Source organism: Narcine bancroftii, chromosome 8 (genome assembly GCF_036971445.1).
Source record: "Narcine bancroftii isolate sNarBan1 chromosome 8, sNarBan1.hap1, whole genome shotgun sequence".
Lineage (NCBI taxonomy): Eukaryota > Metazoa > Chordata > Chondrichthyes > Torpediniformes > Narcinidae > Narcine > Narcine bancroftii.
In genome coordinates, this window is record NC_091476.1 from 178,796,384 (window position 1) to 178,812,554 (window position 16,171).

Consider the following 16,171-nt stretch of genomic DNA (forward strand, 5'->3'; position numbering starts at 1 on the left):
ACAGAGAGAGACACACACAGAGACACACACAGAGACACACACACACACACACAGACACACACACTGAGACACACACACCGAGACACACACACAGATAGAGACACACAGACAGACACACACAGACAGAGAGACACACAGAGAGTGACACAAAGAGAGAGAGACACAGAGACACAGGCAGAGAGAGAGACACACAGACAGGGAGACACAGACAGGGAGACACAGACAGGGAGACACAAACAGAGAGACACAGATAGACACAGAGAGACACACAGACATAGAGAGTCACACACAGTCGTAGTGACACACACACACACAGAGAGACAGAGAGAGACCCCTTGGTTGTGCCCTTCACCTTCGCACTTAACTCCCTCATCTCTCCTGGCAGGATCTCATCACCTTTCCTACCCGTGGACCATGACATCTGTCTGCTCATCCTCCTTCCTGAGAATGGTGTGAACTCTACCGAGAAACACCACAGCAAAGAAAAGAGACCCTTCGGCCCTTCTCGTCCATGGTGAAATATCATTTTGCCAGTCTCATCGACCTGCACCCAGTCCCTAACCCTCCTGACTTCCCACATCCATGGATCTCTGCAATTGATTCTTAAAATGTAAGAGTTTGAATGTTAAATGGCAGACCATTGAGGAGTGTTGTCAAACAAAGGGATTGAGGAACTGTGGTACAGACCTGCCCGAAAGTGGAGTCCCATGTAGAGATGGGGTTGGGGGGGGGGGGTTGGGGGGGGGGTGAAGAATGCTTCTGGTATTTTGACCTTCAGAAATGAGAGGATTGAGTGTAGGAGGTGGGAGGCCACTAGGAAGTTGGACGAGGCATGGGTGATGTCAGAAATAAAACTTCTCACACATGAGTCTCTTTAAAACTGATGACACGACAAGCTTTATTTACAAGTCTTCAGAGTTGGACTCAACTGGTTTCTCACCAGTTAAGCCCCGATACATACAGTGCATTGATTTTTATACCCTTATTGTTTGCCCTTCCCCTTCTTATTAATACTGTTTTAATTGGTTAGTATTGCAAAAGCATTCTAAGTATAACTGCATTTTTAATTATCACGTTCGTTACGTACGCTGTGAACTCTACATACACTAAATTCTGTTTCTCACCCTTCTTATCAATCCTTTGTCTCCTGCATGTCTCTCACTATGACCATGAAAAGATAGGTTTTTAAAAAAACATATTCAGCTTTTGTCCTTGGCTGCTAGTAAGCTCCCTGTCCGTTCTGGCTTCCCTTTTTATGATTAATCATCACATTTTAACTTGAGTCATTTTAACCTAAATTCTCTATATAACAATCCACCCCTTTCTCTCTTTAAAATGTGTGTAATATATATAGATATGAATTCATCCGTGGACCCCCGCAGACCCAACAATTGGTTACATTAAAAGTTCCTGCAATTTTAGTTGCAAGATCTACAAAAAGGTTATTTCCCCCAACTGCATGACCGAAACTTTCATGGTTATTTGGATGGACTCGAACTAAGTCCGGCTGTCTTAAAGGGACAGGCAATTTCGGGTGTGGAGTGTAACTTCTCATTGGAACAGTACGTTGGTGTATGCAAAACCAGAGTCCATCAGGGCATGGTGGGCTTGAGTCACCTTTCCAACCGTTAAGAGGGAAAGGAGTGGTATTAGGAATCTGTATATAATGACCCATATTATTTCCTTCTTTTTCCACACAAGGGGTATATGGATGTTGGGTGGTATTTTCTGCCCAACATTTCTCAGGAACTGAGGTATGGGAAATGAAATTACCTTCCTTTCTTCCCCAAATGTGGTCCTGAAACAGGACCACTGTATCTCTGCATTTCTTACATTTCACACCTGATAAAGACATAGGCAAACTAAGAAAAATCAAAGAACATAACAATAACATTGTGAATTAAGTCTTTTTGCGAAATCGTAAGGTAAGAGGTTTTTCTCCAGGAATACAAGTCCAATCTGAGTTCGTATCAGGGTCCTGTGGCGCCTCTACAGGTCCCTTAAATCTGGATGCGTGTGTCCACCCCTTCTCTCTTGTTCGTGCTGCAGCTTCTGTAGTTAAGAGAACTTGGTATGGACCTTCCCACTGGGGCTGGAGTTTTTCAGTTTTCCAGGTCTTGATGAGAATCCAGTCTCCTGGTTCCACTTTGTGTAAAGAAAAGTCTAAAGGCGGTGTTTGTGCCAATAGTCCTCTCTTTCGTAAATCTGCAAGAGAGCGTGACAGTGCCTGTAAATAGTTCCTAACAAATATATCCCCTTCCCCCAAGGTGGGACACCCCTCAACTGTACTCCAGAAGGGAAGCCCAAACATCATTTCATAAGGGGACAGCCCTACATCTTTTCGTGGGGCAGTACGAATTCTCAATTAGGCTAGGGGCAGACACTTTATCCAAGGCATTTTAGTTTCCACCATTAACTTTGTCAATTGGATTTTTAGTGTTCCATTCATACGCTCGACCTTCCCTGAGCTTTGTGGATGCCAAGGGGTATGTAATTTCCAAGAGACCTGTAATGCATCACAAATCAATTGTTGGATTTTTGAAGAAAAATGTGGACCCCTGTCTGAGTCTATAGAATCCATTATACCATATCTGGGGATTATCTGCTCTAGGAGGAGGCGAGCTACTGTAGAGGCTGTAGTATTTATTGTTGGGAAGGCTTCTACCCATCGGGTAAAGTGATCTATTATCACCAACAGATATTTCCATCTTTGAACTTGAGGTAACTCTGTGAAGTCGATCTGGATACGTTGAAAAGGGCGTATGGCTAATGGTTGACCTCCCATGGTCCCTGTCCTCATTATCTTCTTATTAATTTTTGTGCATAGGTAACAATTTTGCACCTCTTGTTGGGCCAAGGTGTAGATTCCCTTACACACATATTCTCGAAGCACTGTGTCACATAAGGCTTGGGTGCCCCAGTGGCTCTGTTGATGCAGGTGTTTTAAAATATTGCGAGTTATTTCTTTATTTAGAACAATTCTTCCATCTGGTGTTTTCCATGTTCCATCAGGTAACTGGCTTGCGCCCAGCTGATCCATGTTCTTTTCTTCTTTAGCAGTGAAAATGGGAGCTGTCTTTATGCCTTGCCTTATTGGGATTAAAGTCAGCAAACGGACTTCTTGTTGCATGGCTGCTCTTTTGGCTTCTTCATCAGCCAGTCTGTTTCCAATTGCTGTCGGGTTATCTCCCCTTTGATGGCTTGGTATGTAGACCACTGCTATTTCTTGGGGTAATGTTAAGGCTTCTAGAGTCAGAGTAATCATCTGTTCGTGTGCCAATTCCTTTCCTCTTGATGTAATTAGACCACGCTCCTTCCAGATCTTACCAAAGGTATGCACTACTCCGTATGCGTATTTGGAATCTGTGTAAATCGTTCCAATTTTCTTTGCCAGTATTTTGAGGGCTCTCTGCAAGGCATATAGTTCACAGTATTGTGCTGACCAGCTTCCGGGTAGTCTCGTGGATTCTACTACTTTCCAAGTATTTCCTTCTATTATAGCATACCCATTTCTTCTCATTCCGTCAACACATCTGGCGGAGCCATCAATGTAGAATTCATATCCTTCTCCCAGCGGAGTATCGCAAAGGTCTTCTCGGGTCTTGGTCTGAAGATCTGTCAACTCGACACAGTCGTGCTCCACCTCTCTCTCTGTTTCACTGCCGTATAAAAACTGAGCTGGGTTGCAGCTATTAATCTTTGCAAACTGTAGATCTTCTCCGACCATTAAAATGGTTTCATACTTTAATATGCGAGAATCAGTCAGCCATCGATGGGCAGTTTGTGTTAATAAAACACTCACAGAATGGGAGGTGTACACAGTCATCTTTCCTCCAAAAGTAAGTTTACGTGCTTCCTCTACCAACAGAGCAGCAGCCGCTACTCCCTGGATACACGTCGGCCATCCGCGAGACACTGGGTCCATCATTTTGGAAAGGAAAGCCACTGGGTGTCGCTGACCGCCTTTTTCCTGTGTTAAAACCCCCACAGCTGTTCCTTGCTTATGAGTGACAAATAGCTGGAAGGGCTGTTTTAAAGAGGGCAGAGTGAGTACTGGGGCTCGTGTCAGGCGATGCTTCTAGTCCTCGAACCATCCCTCCTCCTCCTGGGTCCATTTCAATGGATATTCATTTTCATTTGTCAGTTTTTCATACATAAACTTCACCAAAGCTGAGTAGTCCTCTATCCATAACCTACAGTAACCTGAGAGTCCCAGGAATTGTCTTATTTCCTTCTTATTACGGGGTAACGGCATTCTAGTGATTCCCGCAATCCGTTCAGGGGTAATCCGTTTCTGTCCTTTACTTATCTGGTGTCCCAGATATATCACAGTTTTCTCAACAAACTGTAACTTGTTTCTGGACACTCGTAGACCCTTTTTCCCCAGATAATTCAAGAGTCTAATGGTCTCTCTCCTCATTTCTTGTTCCTTGGGTCCTGATAATAGTAAATCATCCACATACTGCATTAGTTGGGAATCATCAGATTGTGGATAGTCCATCAGGATTTGTTCTAGCATTTGTCCAAACAGGTTTGGAGATTCAGTGAACCCTTGGGGCAATACAGCCCACCGAAACTGTCTCCGTCTACCTGTCCATGGATTTTCCCATTCAAACGCAAACATATCTCTACTTTCCTCTTCTAACGGACAAGTCCAGAAGGCATCCTTCAAGTCGATAACACTAAACCACTCATGGTCTGGGGGAATCCGACTCATAATAGTATAGGGATTAGGCACCACTGGGTGGCGGGTCTGAACAATAGCATTCAAACTTCTTAGATCCTGAACTAGGCGATAGGATCCATCTGACTTTTTTACTGGGAGTATAGGGGTGTTATAAGGTGACATGCATTCTTCTAATAGTCCGTCTCGTATTAAAGTCTCAATTACCGGCTGTAGCCCTTTTCTCCCTTCCAAAGAAATAGGATACTGACGTTTCCTTACCGGCTGATGACCTGGTATTAATGTGACATGTAAAGGTGGGATGTCCAGACCTCCTCGATTTCCCTCCTTATACCAGACTCTCTCGTCAATCTGCCGTTCATCCTCTTCCTTTAAAGCGCAAAGGTGGACTCGCACTTCTCCGTCCACAGGGAGAGCACCCAAACCTAGGAGAGCCTGTAAGTCCCTTCCTAGGAGGTTAAATCCAGCCGAAGGTAATAACAAGAGGTCTTGTACCCCTTCTCTTTCTTCCAGTTTCACTGTTACTTGGGGAATTATTGATACCATTCTGGGAGCTCCTTCTATCCCAGAAATTGTCAAATTACTTTTTATAGGCTCAGTTCCGATTGGCACAGTTATTACACTACTTCGTTCCGCTCCTGTGTCCACCATAAATACCACCTCTTCTCCCTTGGGACCAATTTTTAGTTTTACCAGGGGTTCCCTCTTATATTTGGTCCCTAACATTTGGAACCCCTGACACCCCTAATCTTCTTCCTTAAGTTCGAGGGCACGCAGTTCCCTCTTGTATCGGGGGCATTCCCTCTTAAAGTGTCCTTCCTCATTGCAGTAATAGCACTTAACGAACCTCCGGGGTCTTCCCTCTCTTGGATATCTTGGATTGTTTAGAGGAAGGTTTTGTTTTCTTTCCCCTCTGGATTCAGCATTCATCTGTCGGATAGTCTGTACCATAACCTTTGTCGCCCTCTTTTGATCTTCTTCTTCTCTCTGCACATATACTTTTTGCGCCTTTTTTAACAGGTCACTTAGGGGTTTTTCGCTCCAGTCCTCCTCCTTTTCTAGTTTCTTTCTAATGTCTTGCCATGATTTGGAAACAAATTCAATTCGAATAAGCTGTTCACCCATTGGTGTACTAGGGTCCACACCAGCATACTGTTGGACATTCTTTCTCACCCTCTCCAAAAAATCAGTAGGGGACTCGTCTTTCCCCTGGTGGTTCCCAAATGCCTTGGTAAAATTGTGACCCTTTGGCACAGCCTCCCGTATCCCTTTAATTGTCCACTCTCTATATTGTCTCATACTTGCCAATCCCTCGGGTGTTCGTTTGTCCCACCTGGGTTCATTTAGGGGATATTTTTGTTCATGGGGTCTAGGGTCCCCAGGTTGTTCATATTCCCACATGAGGAGGGCAGCCCGTCGAATCATCTGCCTCTCCTGGGGTGAAAATAATGTTCCCATTATTGCCTGCATCTCTTCCCACGTATATGTGTTTGGTCCCAAGAATTGGTCAAGCTGTTCAGCCAGTCCTATAGGATCTTCTAATAACTTTTTCATTTCTTTCTTAAATCCCCGCACCTCTGTACTAGTTAGGGGAACATTCACATATCCCGTTCCCCCTCCCGGTCCTCCCATAGGAACTTCCCTCAGGGGATTTAGGCTTATTGAAAATTTTGATGGTCCTGGACCAGTCTGGGATCTTGTCCAGGGTCGGTTTACCGGTGGAAGTTTAGGGTCCGACTCCCTTAATTCATCCTTTTTATCCCGGCCCCCTTCGGGGCAATCAGATTCATCACCTTTCCCCTCCGGTAATAAGCTTTCCTCGGGCGCAGTAGGCACCGGGGGAATATAAGGAGGGGGAAGGTTGTCCAGAGGTTCCCATTTCTTTTCTCCTGCCACTCTCAATTTAAAACATTCTGTTAAGGATCCTGGCCAGGGAACCCAACAAAATGCATATGCTGACTCTTCTTGATTCACCTTTGGTCTCGAATTTACATATATGTTTAATGCTTGTCTAACCCAATCCTCATCAGATCCAAATTTCGGCCACCAGACCGAGGAACCTTTAATAGGTTGTTTTGACCAAAGGAGACAATATTGGACCATCTTTTTCTTGTTTTTGTCCCGATATCTATTACTATCCCAATTTTCAAACATTCTCCCCAAAGGGCTGTCAAGGGGTACTCCCAGGAATTGTCCTGAATTTTCAGACGAGCCCTTAGATTTTGATCCTCCCATTTTCCCACCTAGATCTGTTTATCGTTGCTGAGGACCCTCTCGTTCTGGACCCTACTCCCTTCTTCTCAGACGCCTCGTCGGAGGTACTGTCCCTCCTTCGGTTACCGCTGAGGTTTCCCTGGGGTTGACCCCTCTCTTCTCGGCACTTCGTCGGAGGTGCTGTCCCTCCTTCGGTTACCGCCGAGGTTTCCCTGGGGTCTATCCTAGAGTCCCACGACAGGGTCCTCATGCCACGACAAAAGCTCTATACCTGATCTATTATGTTAGGTTTTTTTATCCAAACAGGTGTATCCCGTTACACCTGTTACCCAATCCCCACACCACAATCGTAAGTCGTCACTTACCGGTGTCTTCCCGGGGATTGAACCGTCACCCTTCTCCTCTCCATCTTGTCGTGTCACCCTGTCCGGATACCACTCGCTCAAGCCGCCCGAAGCGACGAGCAAGGGACTAGGAGCCGCTGAACTCAGCGGGGTGCACCGCCTCCGATGTCCCTCTTCTCGCCTCCCCTCACGGCCGGAGTGTAGATCCCGGACGAGCCCCCATTTGTCAGAAATAAAACTTCTCACACATGAGTCTCTTTAAAACTGATGACACGACAAGCTTTATTTACAAGTCTGCAGAGTTGGACTCAACTGGTTTCTCACCAGTTAAGCCCCGATACATACAGTGCATTGATTTTTATACCCTTATTGTTTGCCCTTCCCCTTCTTATTAATACTGTTTTAATTGGTTAGTATTGCAAAAGCATTCTAAGTATAACTGCATTTTTAATTATCACGTTCGTTACGTACGCTGTGAACTCTACATACACTAAATTCTGTTTCTCACCCTTCTTATCAATCCTTTGTCTCCTGCATGTCTCTCACTATGACCATGAAAAGATAGGTTTTTAAAAAAACATATTCAGCTTTTGTCCTTGGCTGCTAGTAAGCTCCCTGTCCGTTCTGGCTTCCCTTTTTATGATTAATCATCACATTTTAACTTGAGTCATTTTAACCTAAATTCTCTATATAACAGGTGAGGCCAACTTGGGAACATTGTGTGCCGTTTGGGTGGCCGGAGGAGAGGAAGGATAGGAATGAGACAGCGCGTCGAGGAGAGGGACAAGAAGGTGGTCTGTCTTTCGGGGTTTGAGTTCCAGGGGAAGGTTGGACAGGCTGGGAATTTATTCCCTGGACCGTAGAAGATTGAGGAAGATTTGAAAATTGTGAGGGGGGACGGATCGTGTCCATGGGGACAGGCTGTTTCCAAGGAGAGTGGGAGAGATTCAAAGAGGAGGACATGGATTGAGATTGAAGGGGGATTTTCTTCCCTCAGAGGCGGGTGGGAGCGTGGAATGAGCTTTGGGCCAAGGTGGTGGAGGTGGGATGTACTGGACTCTTGGGGAGAATGTGGGGCAGGTCCTGGTGTGGAAATGTGCAGCCTGAAGGGGAGATGGACTGGAGGCCCGAGGCAGCTCTTGGCCCCTTCCCCAGTGGGACTGGGTTGGCGAAGAGATCCCGTGGAGGGGTGGCCCAAGCTCTCGCGAGAGCGACCCCTGGGTGCCGCCATGTTGTTGATCTTTCCCGCCTTTGGAGCAGTTGGTCGCGAGCGGGAGAGGTTCGTGTCGGTGCTTCACGGGCGCGAATCGGGGCATTTTGGGAGCGACACCAGGGAGGAGGGAGTTTCCACGGGTCGCCCTTTGGGTCTGGGGCGGCCGGAGCTCGGAGGGGAACGGGCAGGGGGATGGTTGTGAGGTGGGGCCGGGGAACCGTGAGGGAGTTTGTGTCGGGGTGACATTAGGGTGTGTGGTAGTCGGGGCCCGCGAGGCTGAGGGGGGTCGGGGACCGTGAGGCTGAGGGGGGTTCGGGGACCGTGAGGCTGAGGGGGGTTCGGGGACCGTGAGGCTGAGGGGGGGGGGGGTCGGGGCCCGCGAGGCTGAGGGGGGGGTCGGGGCCCGAGAGGCTGAAGGGGGGGCGGGGCCCCCGAGGCTGAGGGGGGGGCGGGGCCCCCGAGGCTGAGGGGGGGGCGGGGCCCGCGAGGCTGAGGGGGGGTCGGGGCCCGCGAGGCTGAGGGGGGGTCGGGGACCGCGAGGCTGAGGGGGGGGTCGGGGCCTGCGAGACTGAGGGGGGGGGGGTCGGGGCCCGCGAGGCTGAGGGGGGGGTCGGGGCCCGCGAGGCTGAGGGGGGGGTCGGGGCCCGCGAGGCTGAGTGGGGGGGGTCGGGGCCCGCGAGGCTGAGGGGGGGGGGTCGGGGCCCGTGAGGCTGAGGGGGGGGGGTCGGGGCCCGCGAGACTGAGGGGGGGTCGGGGAACGGCAAGGGTGAGGGGGGGAGGGGAATGGTGAGGCTGCTGGGGGAGGGGACGAGGACCCAGAAGGGGGAGCGGATTAGGACCCAGAAGGGGGAGCGGATTAGGACCCAGAAGGGGGAGCGGATTAGGACCCAGAAGGGGGAGGGATACCCAAGATGCTGAGGGGGGACGGGGACCCAGAAGGCTGAGGGGGGACGGGGACCCAGAAGGCTGAGGGGGGACGGGGACCCAGAAGGCTGAGGGGGGACGGGGACCCAGAAGGCTGAGGGGGGACGGGGACCCAGAAGGCTGAGGGGGGACGGGGACCCAGAAGGCTGAGGGGGGACGGGGACCCAGAAGGCTGAGGGGGGACGGGGACCCAGAAGGCTGAGGGGGGACGGGGACCCAGAAGGCTGAGGGGGGACGGGGACCCAGAAGGCTGAGGGGGGACGGGGACCCAGAAGGCTGAGGGGGGACGGGGACCCAGAAGGCTGAGGGGGGACGGGGACCCAGAAGGCTGAGGGGGGACGGGGACCCAGAAGGCTGAGGGGGGACGGGGACCCAGAAGGCTGAGGGGGGACGGGGACCCAGAAGGCTGAGGGGGGACGGGGACCCAGAAGGCTGATGGTTGACCCGCGAGGCTGAAGGTGGGGGTGGGAACCCGAGTGCTTGAGGGGATCCATGTGGTTGAGGCGATCGGGGAACTGCGAGTGTGAGTTGGACCCGTGAGGGTGAGGGAGTCCCGGACCCATGGATGGGAATGAGCAGGAAGGTGTGCTGGTCAGTGGGATGAGAATATCAGTTCACCACAGACTGAAAGCTTTCAGTTCTGTAATGAGACGTCATTAACTATGACACCGACAGCCCAACCCTCTTTCTCCCAGTTTCACTGCAGACATTGGAAGACGGTCCTGTTTAAAATAATCCAAATACCCCTGGGCGCGGACCCGCCGAAGCCACAGATTAGTTCCTGCATCTCAGATGGTGAAGTCTTCAGATTTTTCTTTAAAATTTTGTTTACATTGTAAAACAATTTGGAAAGTGCGTTAACATATATTGTAATGTTCAATTCAAAAGGAAAAACTAATGGAAAAATCTTAATTCAAACACCTAGCACTAAGCAAGTTTAAAAAAAACATACAGGAATAAAGTGCCAACATCCTGGAGATGGATTTCACAGTGACTAAGGACAAGATTTGTTCTTGTCTCTAGCTGTGCACACACGAGGATGAGAGCAGTGTTTGAGATGCTCCAGCCAGAAAGAATTCCGATCCATATCCCCACGGTTTTATTCCTCGGGCTGACGGCAAGGTTCAGACTGAAATAGCAGAGGATGAGAATCCAGGCAAAAGGACGGAAGCCCAGACCAAGCAACAATTTGAGCAGAAGGATTTAGTTCCACCGGTAGAGGGAGAGAGAGAGAGAGAGAGAGAGAGTGGAAGGACACTGTCAGAATGCCCATAGGATTTAACCTGTTTAAAAGCAGGTGACACAAATCTGTGCAGAGGGCCACAATTTAAAGGCGATTGCAGATGTTTGATTGGGAAGCTGCAGGAATTCAGCCCATCAGAATGAAGTAAATGCAATATCCAGACAGAGAAACCTTGGGCTTTTCTCTGGAGTGATGCAGAAAGCTCATAGAGTGAATGGATTTGTGGCAGAGCTTGGTGGAGGAGCAGGCAGTGCTGAGGAAACACAAGGCTGCTGAAGGACTTGTAGAAAGAGAACGTGCAGAAGTCTGCGGTTGCCTGGAGCGCATGGCCGGGCAGGATGGTGGAGTCTGGAATAATAGGGACCGTTAACATTTAGACAGGCACATTGATGCAAGAAAAATAGTGGGTTTACGGGTGTGAGGGGTGAAAGGTTCAGTTTGTAGTAGGTTTGAGCTGTTGTCTTGTGACACCAATACCCCTGAGCAAAAAGCTCTGCAAAAGTATGGACACCGCCCAGGACATCTCAGGTAAAAACCCTTCACCATTGAGAACATTTGCAGGGAAAGCTGCTGTCAGAGAGCAGCAGCAATCAAGGATCCACATCTCCCGCTCTGTTCTCACTGCTCCCATCAGTAAAGAGGTATAGCCAGGTTCAGGAACATCTGCTACCCCTTCACTACGAGACTCAACACACATTCAGGGATTCATTTAAAGACTCTTCCTTTTGCACTTTGAATTTTTTCTCTCTCTATTCCAGTTTGTTTTCATATCCACATTTTCAGAGATTACAAGTAGATGAGTCCAGTTGGGGAAACTTGGTTTTGGTTTATATAATGGTTACTTTTATCCCCTTTTATTGTTCATTTATATTAGTGTCTGGGCCCCTAGGTGGTCCAGGTACAGCTGACAGACCTTTACCAAAGGGTCACGTTTATGTGATTTTTTTTTTCCGTAGGTAACAGCAGTTCATTTCCACAGCCCAGCGTGCTATCGGACATCCACTTGATCGTGATACATCTTTTCGCGAAGGCCAGTGCTATTTTTATAAATGAGATTAGATATTTGGTTAAGTTGTCGCTTGTTTCCATGAAGATATTGCTCCAGGTCTCATGTGGAGGCCACTCCTGTGATCGTGGTTAATTTTTCTGTGCTTTCTTGCCAAAATGGCCTCACTTTCATGCACGACCACGTAGAAAAGTTTAATGAAGCTCATCATCCCATTGGCCTTCATAACTATCCTATCAACCTGAGCGGCAACCTTGAGAGATGTTTGGATTTGAACCCCAAAGTCCCTCTGTTTATCCTCACTCATGTAACCGACTGGTAACCTTGTACCCAGCCTTCTGGTTTGTCCTTCCAAAATGCATCACCTCACACTTACCTGGATTGAAATCAATCTGCAACTTTTCTGCCCAAATCTGCATCCTGTCTGTATCCTCTTGTATCCTTCGACAACCTTCAGCTTCATCCACAACTCCTCCAATCTTCACATCATCTGCAGACTTACTGACCCATCTTCTGCCTCTCCATCCAGGTCATTTATAAAAATCACCAAGTGCAGGGGTCCCAGAACAGATCTTTGTGGCACTCCACTGCTCTCTGCTTTCTTCCAACAAGACAATTTTTTATCCACAGCCAAAGATACCCTGATCCTTTGCCAAATTACTTTCTGATGAGTCTCGTCAAATTCTTGCTAAAATCCATGTAGACCACATCTACCACACAACCCTCATTCATTTCCTTTGTTACCCCCCTCAAATAAAACTCATTTAGACTTATGAGGCATGACCTTCCCATCACAAAGCCATGCTGACTGTCCTTGAGAAGTTTGTACTTCTGCAAATGCTCATAGATCCTATACTGGTCTATAATTCCCAAGATTCTCCCCATTACCTTTTCTAAACAAGGCAACTGCATTTGATGGTTTGTGCTGGATTTTGGGGGCAGGGGGCTGGGTGTTTGTAGGCAAGGGCTGGGTTTGGGTGCTGTAGGGGACTCAGGGAATTCTCTTTTCCTCTTGACTGCAAGGAACACTATGTCTAACTTCCTGCTAATGTGACCCTGTCTGCTTTATGTCTGAATGAAGTGAATTTTGTGTAATATTGCACTTTATACCATGACAATCAATTGAATTTTGATCTTGGCATGTTTGGAAGAATGTTCTTAGTGACAGTGACCCAGGTTCAATCTCTCACCATGTAAGGGGTTTGAGTGTTTTTTTTTTCTCACCCTTGTTGAAGTCAAGTTCCTGTCAAGGTACAAAAAGGTACAGTAACAAACCACAAACTCTAAAACACAGTCTTTATTGAGTCATGCCAGCAAGAATGAGGGGTACCAGTGGTGGGTGAACAGACTCACCTCACTATTAATGTTTGAACGGGAGTTAAAGAACACAGTCACATGGTAGAGCTTTTAAGACATTTTCCTGCCAACAAATTGGATAACATTTCTTGGAAGCTATTGGTACAGCTTCTGCTTTACATTTTGCACATCCTCTTCCTCAAGACATAGAAAGGATTTGTTGTTGGCAATTTAATCTCATGTGCCCGTTAAAATTAAGAACATCCTTCTGGTCTACAAAATTTCAACAGAAATCTGGAAGGGTTGCTCACAGTACACATTGGTAATCATTCTCTGCCTGTCTGATTTCTGGTTTCCAATTTACATATGTAAATGTCTAGTTTCTTAGTAATTTTAAATTCTTGAAGTTGACAATGGTGGCTAACAGTTCAAAGCAGAAACTGCCATTCTGGGACTGAGTGGTGCTGAAGGCTTCTTGCAGCCTTTGGATCAGGCCTGATGAGCCTCCTTCAGGTGGCCAGAATACCACCGATGTAAAGTCACATATTCAACCCGAATGCTGCTGTATGGAGGCCATGTGAAAGAGCCTGATGCGGCTCGGAGGAGTACTTACCAATCTTCCTTCGGGAGGTATAATCTCTGTGTCTGAGCAATTCCCCCGAGGAACCTGAATGCAGCCGCCTGATGATAATCAGCCAGGGACCCAAATCCCCGCGCCTGACAGCCCTCCTCCTCATGCCCGACAACCCACCCTTCCCGCGTCCGACAGCCCCATTCACCTCACCCGAGAGCCCCCATCACCGTGCCCGACACCACCCATCACTGCTGCCTGGCAGCCTCCTCTGCCCCAACATCCTTAGCTAGCCACACCTGCCCTGATGTCCCGCGCTGACAGGAACTGGAGTGCACTCTGAGGCGCCTCTCCTGCAGCTGTCCCTTTCAGGCTGCCACCTGAAAGAACTTTCCACAGGGCTGTTTCCGCTTCTGCAGACTGATTCTTGATGTAGAATGCACCTGAAAGTGGCTCCATCTGTAGTCAATTCGCACTATTGTTTTAGAGATGAGGGAGGCATTAGGATATGAGACTCAAGTCGAGGAGTTGAAAATTGATTCCTGTCTGAAATGTCCTTGGTCACTTTCTCTCCTAGCTTCCTGGCAAAATCTGTGTGATGGTGTCTTCATCACAATTATCAGAACAAGATCCAGCTAATATTCTGCACCCTTCATCAAATTGGAAAGTGAATGGGGGGATTTGTGTGGTCAGGGCTTAATATGACACAGAATGATTCAGGTCTGTGTGGATTCAGTTGAAATGAGAGGGCAGATAACCTTTAACTTATCCCTGATCCCCCAACAAACCCACACCTTACCCCCAACCTTCAATACCTGACACTCCCCCAATACTAATCCCCCAAATGGCACAAGGTTGAACTGTGTCCTTTCAGGGTGAGAGGCAGAAGAGTGGCCTTTGTTCTGTACAAGGGCCAACAGATGCCAAGGACCGATCACCTCAAGGAGTGAACGAGGATTTAGAATAGGTTTTCCCCAACACAGAATAAAGTAGGAGCAGGAGGCTGTTTCTCCCCGTGAACCCATTCTGCCTTTAGGTGAAGGACCACCAGAATGAGGAATAAAGAATGAAGCTGGAGGAACTCAGCAGGTTAGGCAGTGTCCATGGAGAGAGATGGTCAGTTAATGATTCAGGTCCGTACACAGACTGAAGCGAGAAGGGGAGCTTGCACAAAATTGGGAGGGCCCAGTGCCTCGGAAGCCACAGAGGATCACAAGACCACCCGACAGGCTGAACCTGTGATGGACACTATGAACTATGTATGTCATAAAGTACAGTATGTGCTCTGTGTCGCCACATCATCTCGTTGGGTTTTATCTCAAAGAAGTGGTGAAAGGCTTTTATATAGATGTATGGACTGGCCAGTCCATATCTACCTGACCTCCAACCTCTCCCTTAGCTCCACCCTGGATTTCCCGGACTTGCCCCCTCTTGCTTCTGTTCATGGAACCTGGCCCAGTTGTGTATCAGTAATGCTCAGGTTTTTGGTCATTGAAGGTGTTTAATCACTCCATCCTATTTGACGTGATTATTGTGTGCACCACAATGCTGATCCCAAAGGCTTTGGGCAATGTGTACACCTGGTGTAACTGTGCCCAAAATGTCTGGGCTGCACACGTAGATGAGGAATCAAACTCCCACTTTGAGTTGACTCAGAGAATTAATGAAGAACACAGAGTTTCACCAAACCACACCCCAACTCTCTTTAGTTCTTATATGCAAGATTCTTTGCACAAAACAGAGAGAGAATTATTGATCGTATTTACACCAGCTTGACTTCAAGTCACAAGATGGTCTCGTGAGCCATTTACTTGAATGATGGCTCGCGTGGCAGCACCCACTCCTGGCGACTGTGGGTCACTCTGATTAGGGCGTCCGAGCAATGCCAGCATAAATGTTGCCAATATTTAGGGGAAGTGTTCCCCAGTTAAGGAATGGTTGTGGTGTTTTGGAGAATTTGTGTACAATGGTTGTTTTGGGAGAAGTGGAGGTTCTAATAAACAAAAACTGAAGGTTGTGTTTTGAAGGAAAGTATAGAGTGTTTTGTTTAAAAAAAGACAAAAGTTGTATTTTTCAAACTATGTCCTGTTTTTGGGTCAAAACTGACATCTTTGCTGTGCAAAAATGTGTGCAATTTACATTTCAAAAGCCAAAACTGTGATTTACAAATTGGGGTTGAAAAAAACATCTGTGCTTTGTAAAATATGAGACAATAAGATACAGGAGCAGAAGTAGGCCATTTGGCCCATTGTGTCCATTCCATCATGAACTGATCCATTCTCCCACTCACCTTTAATACCTTGACTATTCAGATATGTCACGGAGTTGTTTTAACCTTTAATATTAATTTAATATTTCTCATATATAAAAATGTCTTAGTAAAGTAAATCACAGAGGTAAAATATTGTACCTGTATTCTTGATCAGTTAGCTTTGATGTTTCAGGGGCACAAGGACAAAGCATTAGCATTTTAAACACACATTGTTCTTGGAGAAGGTGAAAAGGATTTATGATGTTCTTGAGATATTGAAAACAATAGGTGTTAGTTCAGAAGCACCTGTACAAATGCAGGCCATTTTAGTTCTGAGGAAAGCAGACTTCTCAGAGGCATAAATGGATTTAAATGCTTTTTAGCACATTCTTGTCAAAAGGTCCTTTAGTCCCAAATATAATTAA

General features: G+C 47.5%; 1 long non-coding RNA gene across 1 annotated transcript; it reads right to left on the reverse strand.

Annotated features, from left to right (window-relative positions):
* Positions 1 to 869: 869 nt before the first annotated feature.
* Positions 870 to 7,933, reverse strand: LOC138741625 (uncharacterized). Its single transcript, XR_011343626.1, has 2 exons — positions 7,264 to 7,933; positions 870 to 2,205 (listed from the first exon to the last, which is right to left on the reverse strand). It is a non-coding gene; the product is annotated as an uncharacterized lncRNA (long non-coding RNA).
* Positions 7,934 to 16,171: the final 8,238 nt, after the last annotated feature.